The sequence below is a fragment of the Scaptodrosophila lebanonensis genome, unplaced genomic scaffold (genome assembly GCF_003285725.1).
Source record: "Scaptodrosophila lebanonensis strain 11010-0011.00,11010-0021.00 unplaced genomic scaffold, SlebRS2 tig00000339-arrow-arrow-pilon, whole genome shotgun sequence".
NCBI classification, from domain to species: Eukaryota; Metazoa; Arthropoda; class Insecta; order Diptera; family Drosophilidae; genus Scaptodrosophila; species Scaptodrosophila lebanonensis.
The window spans coordinates 204,887-216,363 of NW_022060654.1; the positions used below are offsets into that span (position 1 = coordinate 204,887).

An 11,477-nucleotide genomic window follows, 5' to 3' on the forward strand; every position below is an offset into this window, starting at 1 on the left:
TACTTAAATATTCTGCTTATTGCATTCAAACTTCGATATTTTGATGGTATCGGTGGCTTCAACTATCGAAAGTTTTACTCTAGCAAATTGAGATGAGAATTGTCAGTGCTTTTTGATCGTGGCTCACCGCTGCACAGCATTGACATGAGTGCCGTGATTCATATTCCGAGTTTGTGCGTGACCGTATTGACTCAATATGACACGAAAGACTCAAAGGTAAATTTAGAATTAGGATATACCCTTATAATTATTCCCCATTTTTGCACATAGTCTATCTTAAAACGTTGCGTTATCTCTATATAAAAAACAGTTTGTCCTGACTAATTGGTGATCAACGCACAGCCCAAACGGTAAAAGATGAAATTTGGACTCAAGTATCCATCATAGTGTAGGAGAACACTAAGAAAGGCTTTTGGAAAATTCTAGCTCCAAAAGGGGGGAAAACGAGCTTTAAAAAATATTAGTTATAGTGGTCATGTTCGTTTAACCAAATAGTTTGGTAAGAACAAAAATGTAACGGACTACTGAATAATTTTTTGTCAAGAACAGAAAATGTTCATTTAAATACCTTAAATGCCTTCCTACTTGTAACTTATAATGTGAAAGCATATGGGTAGGCTATGCACACACAAAATAAATACAATTGGAAACATTATATTGAGCCGGGTTAAGACGGGCAATACCTGCTAGTCAAATATATTTATGGCTATAACTTCTTGTTAAAGACCTATTATGATGAAACTTGGCATACGGACACATAATAACTAACTGGAGGTATTTGCAAAATTTTAGTTAGAAATTCCAAGAATTACGGGAGTTAGAGAAAATCGCGATTTGCATTGGAGAGGGGTGGGAGGTAGGGAAATTCTAAAAAACACATTTTCTGCGTATTCACATAAGGCATCTTGGACTTTAAATTTAATATCCCTAGGTCCTATAGTGTTAGTTATAGCAAGGTCTATATTTTAAACAGTAGGCTTCAAACAATAAACTATTTTTAAAAAGTGGGCGTGGTTATACGCTCATATATATATATTAAATGATATGTGAGTAAATCATGATGTCAGTGATACATTTGGAAAAAGTGACTTCTTGATTAGATTACAATATTTGTAAATAGACCAAAAATACGACCTCAAAATGGAACAAAAACTTGGAAATTTTGGCCGATTCTATTTATTCTATTTATACATATATACATAGTGTTGGTCATGCTGTTCTTACCCCAAATTTTCTATCGTTTTTAAAAGGGTCAGTTTGGCCTTTGATATATTCACGATGTTTTTAAAATTTTCAAGTGATCGCAAATTGCTGTACAGTGCTTTGGGGAAGTCCCCACCTATTTGGGGGTATATGATGAACATTCCAATCGAATCACAATTCATTTCTCGATAAGTCACACTTCGAAACACTTCCTATAAATGAATATACACAAGAAATTCTGGAATAAAGATAAAAAATTTGCTTAAAAAATGCAATTGCGGAACCGTGATGTCCCCCTAGTTATAGGAAAAGTATACACATACAACAATCCTATATTAATAAAAAACGTAAAACTCGTCGGAATAAGGCTGGACTAAAAAATACTTCTGCTCAGATTGCGGCCGATGTGCGGGATCCTGCCGGCTTAGTTAAATGTATAGTAAAACAGTCCACTTTCAACTTTTGCCCCTAATACCCGAACTGTTTTTTTCAGATATCACTATTGGAATTGATCCGGCATATTGAACCGATTTATTGTTTTTAAAATTTAAATATGCTTAACAAATGCTGCCCCAGAAGGAATGAGATCGCCAAAGCGAACGCAAAAAAACGGTCTTCGAGAACTTGAATTGGAAAACTGTCAACCACGTTTTGAATTACTTCTTCAGCAGCAAGCCCCTGTTTTTACCTTAAGATTTCTAGTACAAGACTTATTAAACGGGTTGTTCCCTTTGGCGATGGGTTTATGATTAGTAGCTGAATGATTTGTCTATTGTTGATTTGTAAAAGCAAAGTCATCGAAGAAACTATAACAGAATTCCCAAGTGTGTCCTTGTACCCCAATGTACCCTTGAGTGAAAATAAAACAAGTAAAAAAGCTAAAGTCAGGTCCCGACTTTGAAATACTCTGAACATATGTTTACAATAATTATAGAAAATAAAAAAATTAAGAAAATAAATAAAAAATTTGATCGATTTTACCTCTTTTCGTATTCGAACTAACGTAAAGGGTGTATAATTGCACATTTGCATAGCAATTGCGTCTGTGTGAGTGTATGTATGCCTATGCGTAAACATGTGTGCAGTCAACCAAACAGCAACATCAACAACAGCCGCGGGCAGCGCTAGAGCTGCGCTGCAGCAGCAAATATATTTATGGCTATAACTTCTTGTTAAATCGGTCTTTCATAGTGAAACTTGACATACGGACACATAACATAAGTTCGAAATTCCAAGAATTACGAGAGTGAGAGAAAATCGCGATTTGCTTTGGAGAGGGGGGCTGGAGGGAAATTCCAAAATACACATTTGCGGGCAGCGCTTGAGCAGCGCTGCAGCATCTACATATATATATAAAAACATTTGTCCTGACTGACTGACTGATTGGTGATCAACGCACAGCCCAAAGGGTAAAGGCTAGGAAGCTGAAATTTGGACTCAAGTATCCTTTCATAGTCTAGGTGCCCACTAAGAAGGGATTTTGGAAAACTCGAGCTCCAAAGGGGGGAAAACAGGCTCCAACGTTTGTATGAAAAATCTACAGTTTTCATCTGATTAACTTCAAACTTTCAACTTCAAACAAGTTTGTATACTCTCAGAACAATTCCAAGAAAAACTGTATACTTGGTTTTTTAAATTTTTGGTTGGAGCATGAATTATTGGGGTTTTCTTGGGGCACAAAAGGAAACCGCGTCAACAGCCCACACGGTAAAAGCTAGGATGCTGAAATTTGGGCTCAAGTATCCTATCATGGTGTAGATGCGCACTAAGTGATTTTGGAAAATTCGAGCTCCAAAGGGGGGAAATGTAGCTCCAAAGTTTGTTTGAAAAATCCGCATTTTTCAACCGATCGACTTAAAACTTAGTTTCTAAAATCAATTAAAGAATACAAACAAAACTGCATACTTAGATTTGTGTTGGAGCTTGAATTATTGGGGTTTTAATATTTATTCACTATTTCAAATGAAAAGTTTGTGTTATAAATTTAGTCCGATCGATTTAAAATTTGGGTAATGTAATCTACGTAACTAAATCTACAACTTTGCATTCATGGATTTTCAAAATATGCATTTTACAAAAGCATGCAGAACAAACAATACAAAATATCAAACAGTTGGGGACAACTAAGTATACATACACACATACAAACAGCTGTTCGTGTAGTTGCGTGCAAACGATTGAAATAGCCAAAGCAAAATGTGAGACACTAATGTGTGAATGTCCATACATATGTGCACATCTATGAATGTACATATGTATGAACATATGTATGTATGTACATTCGTCTTGCACTGACAGAGCAAGAAATGTTAATTAATTGAAAATTATATAACATTTTTAAAAGTAATTTTTTCTTTGTTTAGTGCATTTGGCATTAATAACTTTATGCAGCAACAACAAATATCAAATAGTTGGGGACATCACATACACACACTCACACACACAACAAGCAACAGTTCGTGTCTATGTGTGCGGTTCTCTACGTACGGTTGAAAAAGTAAAGAGAAACATACATATGTATGTATGTATGCCTTTGTATGAATATAGCATGTATGTACATTCGCATTAATGTATACATTGGGCAATCGAACACAGTTGTTTGATTGTAAAAAAATAATGCTCTAAAAACAACAACAACTGCAAGTCATTGGCTCGCTCTTCTTCTTTCGTTGTGACCATTTAATGTTAATTGCAAAGGCAAAACACCAAAAATTTACAGTTACCGTCGCTAGGCAACGAGTGCGTAAGCGATAGTAAAGCAAAAACCGATAGTAAAGCTTCGCATTGCGGGCAGATGTATGTATGTATATGATTTGTTCTTATTGATCTCAATAAATAATTAGATTTTATTACTTAAATATTCTGCTTATTGCATTCAAACTTCGATATTTTGATGGTATCGGTGGCTTCAACTATCGAAAGTTTTACTCTAGCAAATTGAGATGAGAATTGTCAGTGCTTTTTCATCATGGCTCATCGCTGCACGGCATTGACACGACTGCCGTGTTTCATATTCCGCGTTTGTGCGTGACCGTATTGACTCAATATGACACGAAAGACTCAAAGGTGAATTTAGAATTAAGATATACCCTTATAATTATTCCCCATTTTTGCACATAGTCTATCTTAAAACGTTGCGTTATCTCTATATAAAAAACAGTTTGTCCTGACTAATTGGTGATCAACGCACAGCCCAAACGGTAAAAGATGAAATTTGGACTCAAGTATCCATCATAGTGTAGGAGAACACTAAGAAAGGCTTTTGGAAAATTCTAGCTCCAAAGGGGGGAAAACGAGCTTTAAAAAATATTAGTTATAGTGGTCATGTTCGTTTAACCAAATAGTTTGGTAAGAACAAAAATGTAACGGGCTACTGAATAATTTTTTGTCAAGAACAGAAAATGTTCATTTAAATACCTTAAATGCCTTCCTACTTGTAACTTATAATGTGAAAGCATATGGGTAGGCTATGCACACACAAAATAAATACAATTGGAAACATTATATTGAGCCGGGTTAAGACGGGCAATACCTGCTAGTCAAATATATTTATGGCTATAACTTCTTGTTAAAGACCTATTATGATGAAACTTGGCATACGGACACAAAATAACTAACTGGAGGTATTTGCAAAATTTTAGTTAGAAATTCCAAGAATTACGGGAGTTAGAGAAAATCGCGATTTGCATTGGAGTGGGGGGGGTGGGGGAGGTAGGGAAATTCTAAAAAACACATTTTCTGCGTATTCACATAAGGCATCTTGGACTTTAAATTTAATATCCCTAGGTCCTATAGTGTTAGTTATAGCAAGGTCTATATTTTAAACAGTAGGCTTCAAACAATAAACTATTTTTAAAAAGTGGGCGTGGTTATACGCTCATACCACCCATATACATATATTAAATGATATGTGAGTAAATCATGATGTCAGTGACGCATTTGGAAAAAGTGACTTCTTGATTAGATTACAATATTTGTAAATAGACCAAAAATACGACCTCAAAATGGAACAAAAACTTGGAAATTTTGGCCGATTCTATTTATTCTATTTATACATTTATACATAGTGTTGGTCATGCTGTTCTTACCCCAAATTTTCTATCGTTTTTAAAAGGGTTAGTTTGGCTTTTGATATATTCACGATGTTTTTAAAATTTTAAAGTGATCGTAGATTGCTGTAAAGTGCTTTGGAGAAATCCCCACCTATTTGGGGGTATATGATGAACATTCCAATCGAATCACAATTCATTTCTCGATAAGTCACACTTCCTAGAAATGAATATACACAAGAAATTCTGGAATAAAGATAAAAAATTTGCTTAAAAAATGCAATTGCGGAACAGTGATGTCCCAGATGCCATATGTGAATACGCAGAAAATGTGTACTTTGGAATTTCCCTCCCGCCCCCCTCTCCAATGCAAATCGCAATTTTCTCTCACTCGTAGTTCTTGAAATTTCGAACTAATATTTTGCAAATGCCCTCAGTTAGTTAATATGTGTCCGTATGTCAAGTTTCACTATGATAAACCGATTTAACAAGAAGTTATAGCGATAAATATATTTGCTGTTACAGCGCAGCTCAAGCGCTGCCCGCGGCTGTTGATGTTGCTGTTTGGTTGACTGCACACATGTTTACACAGACACGAATAGACACAACAGTCGCGGGCAGCGCTGCAGCATCTATATATATAAAACAGTTTGTCATGACTGACTGACTGACTAACTGGTTGGTGATCAACGCACAGCCCAAACGGTAAAGGCTAGGAAGCTGAAATTTGGGCTCAAGTATCCTATCATGGTGTAGATGCGCACTAAGAAGGGATTTTGGAAAATTCGAGCTCCAACGTTTGTTTGAAAAATCCGCATTTTTTAGCCGATCGACATAAAATTTTGTTCCTGAAATCAATAAAAGAATACAAAGAAAACTGCATACTCGGTTTTTTAAATTTTTTGTTGGAGCTTGAATTATTGGGGTTTTAATATTTATTCACTATTTCAAATGAAAAGTTTGTGTTATAAATTTAGTCCGATCGATTTAAAATTTGGGTAATGTAATCTACGTAACTAAATCTACAACTTTGCATTCATGGATTTTCAAAATATGCATTTTACAAAAGCATGCAGAAAAAACAATACAAAATATCAAACAGTTGGGGACAACTAAGTATACATACACACATACAAACAGCTGTTCGTGTAGTTGCGTGCAAACGATTGAAATAGCCAAAGCAAAATGTGAGACACTAATGTGTGAATGTCCATACATATGTACACACATATGTATGTATGTACATTCGTCTTGCACTGACAGAGCAAGAAATGTTAATTAATTGAAAATTATATAACATTTTTAAAAGTAATTTTTTCTTTGTTTAGTGCATTTGGCATTAATAACTTTATGCAGCAACAACAAATATCAAATAGTTGGGGACATCACATACACACACTCACACACACAACAAGCAACAGTTCGTGTCTATGTGTGCGGTTCTCTACGTACGGTTGAAAAAGTAAAGAGAAACATACATATGTATGTATGTATGCCTTTGTATGAATATAGCATGTATGTACATTCGCATTAATATATACATTGGGCAATCGAACACAGTTGTTTGATTGTAAAAAAATAATGCTCTAAAAACAACAACAACTGCAAGTCATTGGCTCGCTCTTCTTCTTTCGTTGTGACCATTTAATGTTAATTGCAAAGGCAAAACACCAAAAATTTACAGTTACCGTCGCTAGGCAACGAGTGCGTAAGCGATAGTAAAGCAAAAACTTCGATATTTTGATGGTATCGGTGGCTTCAACTATCGAAAGTTTTACTCTAGCAAATTGAGATGAGAATTGTCAGTGCTTTTTGATCGTGGCTCATCGCTGCACGGCATTGACATGAGTGCCGTGTTTCATATTCCGAGTTTGTGCGTGACCGTATTGACTCAATATGACACGAAAGACTCAAAGGTGAATTTAGAATTAAGATATACCCTTATAATTATTCCCCATTTTTGCACATAGTCTATCTTAAAACGTTGCGTTATCTCTATATAAAAAACAGTTTGTCCTGACTAATTGGTGATCAAGGCACAGCCCAAACGGTAAAAGATGAAATTTGGACTCAAGTATCCATCATAGTGTAGGAGAACACTAAGAAAGGCTTTTGGAAAATTCTAGCTCCAAAGGGGGGAAAACGAGCTTTAAAAAATATTAGTTATAGTGGTCATGTTCGATTAACCAAATAGTTTGGTAAGAACAAAAATGTAACGGACTACTGAATAATTTTTTGTCAAGAACAGAAAATGTTCATTTAAATACCTTAAATGCCTTCCTACTTGTAACTTATAATGTGAAAGCATATGGGTAGGCTATGCACACACAAAATAAATACAATTGGAAACATTATATTGAGCCGGGTTAAGACGGGCAATACCTGCTAGTCAAATATATTTATGGCTATAACTTCTTGTTAAAGACCTATTATGATGAAACTTGGCATACGGACACATAATAACTAACTGGAGGTATTTGCAAAATTTTAGTTAGAAATTCCAAGAATTACGGGAGTTAGAGAAAATCGCGATTTGCATTGGAGTGGGGGGGGTGGGGGAGGTAGGGAAATTCTAAAAAACACATTTTCTGCGTATTCACATAAGGCATCTTGGACTTTAAATTTAATATCCCTAGGTCCTATAGTGTTAGTTATAGCAAGGTCTATATTTTAAACAGTAGGCTTCAAACAATAAACTATTTTTAAAAAGTGGGCGTGGTTATACGCTCATACCACCCATATACATATTGTTGGCGTGGGGCGTTGGGGATGAATGTCCAAAACCGCAAGGGAAGCAAAATGGCGTCTGATTTTCTTTTCAATATGACGTGACTCGCACGTATGTATATTCTCTTCACTTGTATGACAATTCGAATCCTGACTTAACCTAATTGCAGTGGGGCTTAGCTGTGCATATGAAAGAGGGAGAGGCCGCCGACGCTAGCAGCGCTCTGCCAGCAGATGTTGCTGGCAAGCGTTGCGTTGTCAACACTGGCAGAGTGCTGCCACATCAACACATATATTAAATGATATGTGAGTAAATCATGATGTCAGTGACACATTTGGAAAAAGTGACTTCTTGATTAGATTACAATATTTGTAAATAGACCAAAAATACGACCTCAAAATGGAACAAAAACTTGGATATTTTGGCCGATTCTATTTATACATTTATACATAGTGTTGGTCATGCTGTTCTTACCCCAAATTTGCTATCGTTTTTAAAAGGGTTAGTTTGGCCTTTGATATATTCACGATGTTTTTAAAATTTTCAAGTGATGATTGCTGAACAGTGCTTTGGGGAAGTCCCCACCTATTTGGGGGTATATGATGAACATTCCAATCGAATCACAATTCATTTCTCGATAAGTCACACTTCGAAACACTTCCTATAAATGAATATACACAAGAAATTCTGGAATAAAGATAAAAAATTTGCTTAAAAAATGCAATTGCGGAACCGTGATGTCCCCCTAGTTATAGGAAAAGTATACACATACAACAATCCTAACTACAGGAATATCCAATTAGGATATATTAATAAAAAACGTAAAACTCGTCGGAATAAGGCTGGACTAAAAAATACTTCTGCTCAGATTGCGGCCGATGTGCGGGATCGTGCCGGCTTAGTTAAATGTATAGTAAAACAGTCCACTTTCAACTTTTGCCCCTAATACCCGAACTGTTTTTTTCAGATCACTATTGGAATTGATCCGGCATATTGAACCGATTTATTGTTTTTAAAATTTAAATATGCTTAACAAATGCTGCCCCAGAAGGAATGAGATCGCCAAAGCGAACGCAAAAAAACGGTCTTCGAGAACTTGAATTGGAAAACTGTCAACCACGTTTTGAATTACTTCTTCAGCAGCAAGCCCCTGTTTTTACCTTAAGATTTCTAGTACAAGACTTATTAAACGGGTTGTTCCCTTTGGCGATGGGTTTATGATTAGTAGCTGAATGATTTGTCTATTGTTGATTTGTAAAAGCAAAGTCATCGAAGAAACTATAACAGAATTCCCAAGTGTGTCCTTGTACCCCAATGTACCCTTGAGTGAAAATAAAACAAGTAAAAAAGCTAAAGTCGGGTCCCGACTTTAAAATACTCTGTACATATGTTTACAAAACCAATTAACAAAAAAAATTTTGATCGATTTTACCTCTTTTCGTATTCGAACTAACGTAAAGGGTGTATAATTGTACATTTGCATAGCAATTGCGTCTGTGTGAGTGTATGTATGCCTATGCGTAAACATGTGTGCAGTCAACCAAACAGCAACATCAACAACAGCCGCGGGCAGCGCTAGAGCTGCGCTGCAGCAGCAAATATATTTATGGCTATAACTTCTTGTTAAATCGGTCTTTCATAGTGAAACTTGACATACGGACACATAACATAAGTTCGAAATTCCAAGAATTACGAGAGTGAGAGAAAATCGCGATTTGCATTGGAGAGGGGGGCGGGAGGGAAATTCCAAAGTACACATTTTCTGCGTATTCACATATGGCATCTGTGCATCGAGCTCCAAAGGGGGGAAAACAGGCTCCAACGTTTGTATGAAAAGTCTACAGTTTTCATCTGATTAACTTCAAACTTTCAACTTCAAACAAGTTTGTATACTCTCAGAACAATTCCAAGAAACACTGTGTACATTGTTTTTTGATATTTTTTTTGGGGCCCAAAATATGGGAGTTGTCCTGTAAAAAAAATGTTGGGGCACAAAAGGAAACCGCGTCAACAGCCCACACGGTAAAAGCTAGGATGCTGAAATTTGGGCTCAAGTATCCTATCATGGTGTAGATGCGCACTAAGAAGGGATTTTGGAAAATTCGAGCTCCAACGTTTGTTTGAAAAATCCGCATTTTTCAACCGATCGACATAAAACTTGGTTTCTGAAATCAATAAAAGAATTCAAACAAAACTGCATACTTAGATTTGTGTTGGAGCTTGAATTATTTGGGTTTTAATATTTATTCACTATTTCAAATGAAAAGTTTTTGTTATAAATTTAGTCCGATCGATTTAAAATTTGGATAATGTAATCTACGTAACTAAATCTACAACTTTGCATTCATGGATTTTCAAAATATGCATTTTACAAAAGCATGCAGAAAAAACAATACAAAATATCAAACAGTTGGGGACAACTAAGTATACATACACACATACAAACAGCTGTTCATGTAGTTGCGTGCAAACGATTGAAATAGCCAAAGCAAAATGTGAGACACTAATGTGTGAATGTCCATACATATGTGCACATCTATGTGTGTACATATGTATCTACATATGTATGTATGTACATTCGTCTTGCACTGACAGAGCAAGAAATGTTAATTAACTGAAAATTATATAACATTTTTAAAAGTAATTTTTATAGCCTGTACCCAAAGGGTGAAAGGCTATACTAGTTTTGTGCGCATGTATGTGGTCTCCAATATTTCCGTAGTGTCGAAAACAACCAAGAGACGACGTAGTATTATTATGTTTAACAGTTTTTAATATTATAGGTTTATTTAGATGTAATAACAATGTTTGTTTGTGTGTGTGTATGTTTGTGTAATTATTATATATATTTACTTTAATGAATAACTGTATATATATGTATGTAATTAGGCTTCACTGATACGTGCGTAGCTCACGAGATTCTGGCACCGACTGAATAATTGCTCGCTCTCTTTTAGCATTGCACGTTCGGTTGCTTGCTCTTCTGGAACTTTCCCAATTCCTACATTCGGCCCTCCTGACGCGGGATTCGTCCCGAATTCCTTCATGTATTCTGCTACGGTAGAGGTTTTACGAAGACCTTCTACATCTCCTACTTTCTCCACCTCATACCCTTTACTTTCTACTAGTCCCCTTACTACTTTTGTCCAATCGTCTGTCAGTTGTGCTTCCTTTAACCGATGCATCACACTATCTGTCAAAACAAAACATGAAACTCGGCTTAATGCATCCACATGTCTCATTTTTGTGCCTGAGCGGTGTTCTATTTCATAATCAAAATCTTGTAAAAACATAGCCCATCGCGCTTCTCTCAACGGAACCTCTTTCTTTTTCATTGTCATGGCAAACGCATTACAATCAGTTACGATTTTGAATTTTGTTCCCAAGACATACACGCGCCACTTTGTTAAAGCTCCTATAACTGCCAAAACTTCGAGTTCATATGAATTTTATTTTTCTTCACAAGGCTTTGTCTTACGGCTCATGTACATAACTGG

General features: G+C 35.9%; 2 long non-coding RNA genes across 2 annotated transcripts; both read left to right on the plus strand.

The window, feature by feature from the left end:
- The first annotated feature begins 1,519 nt into the window (after nucleotides 1-1,519).
- Nucleotides 1,520-1,964, plus strand: LOC115630153. Its single transcript, XR_003996024.1, has 2 exons — nucleotides 1,520-1,637; nucleotides 1,697-1,964. It is a non-coding gene; the product is annotated as an uncharacterized LOC115630153 (long non-coding RNA).
- Nucleotides 1,965-8,578: 6,614 nt separating this feature from the next.
- On the plus strand, nucleotides 8,579-9,265 carry LOC115630154. Its single transcript, XR_003996025.1, has 2 exons — nucleotides 8,579-8,888; nucleotides 8,948-9,265. It is a non-coding gene; the product is annotated as an uncharacterized LOC115630154 (long non-coding RNA).
- The last annotated feature ends 2,212 nt before the right edge of the window (nucleotides 9,266-11,477 follow it).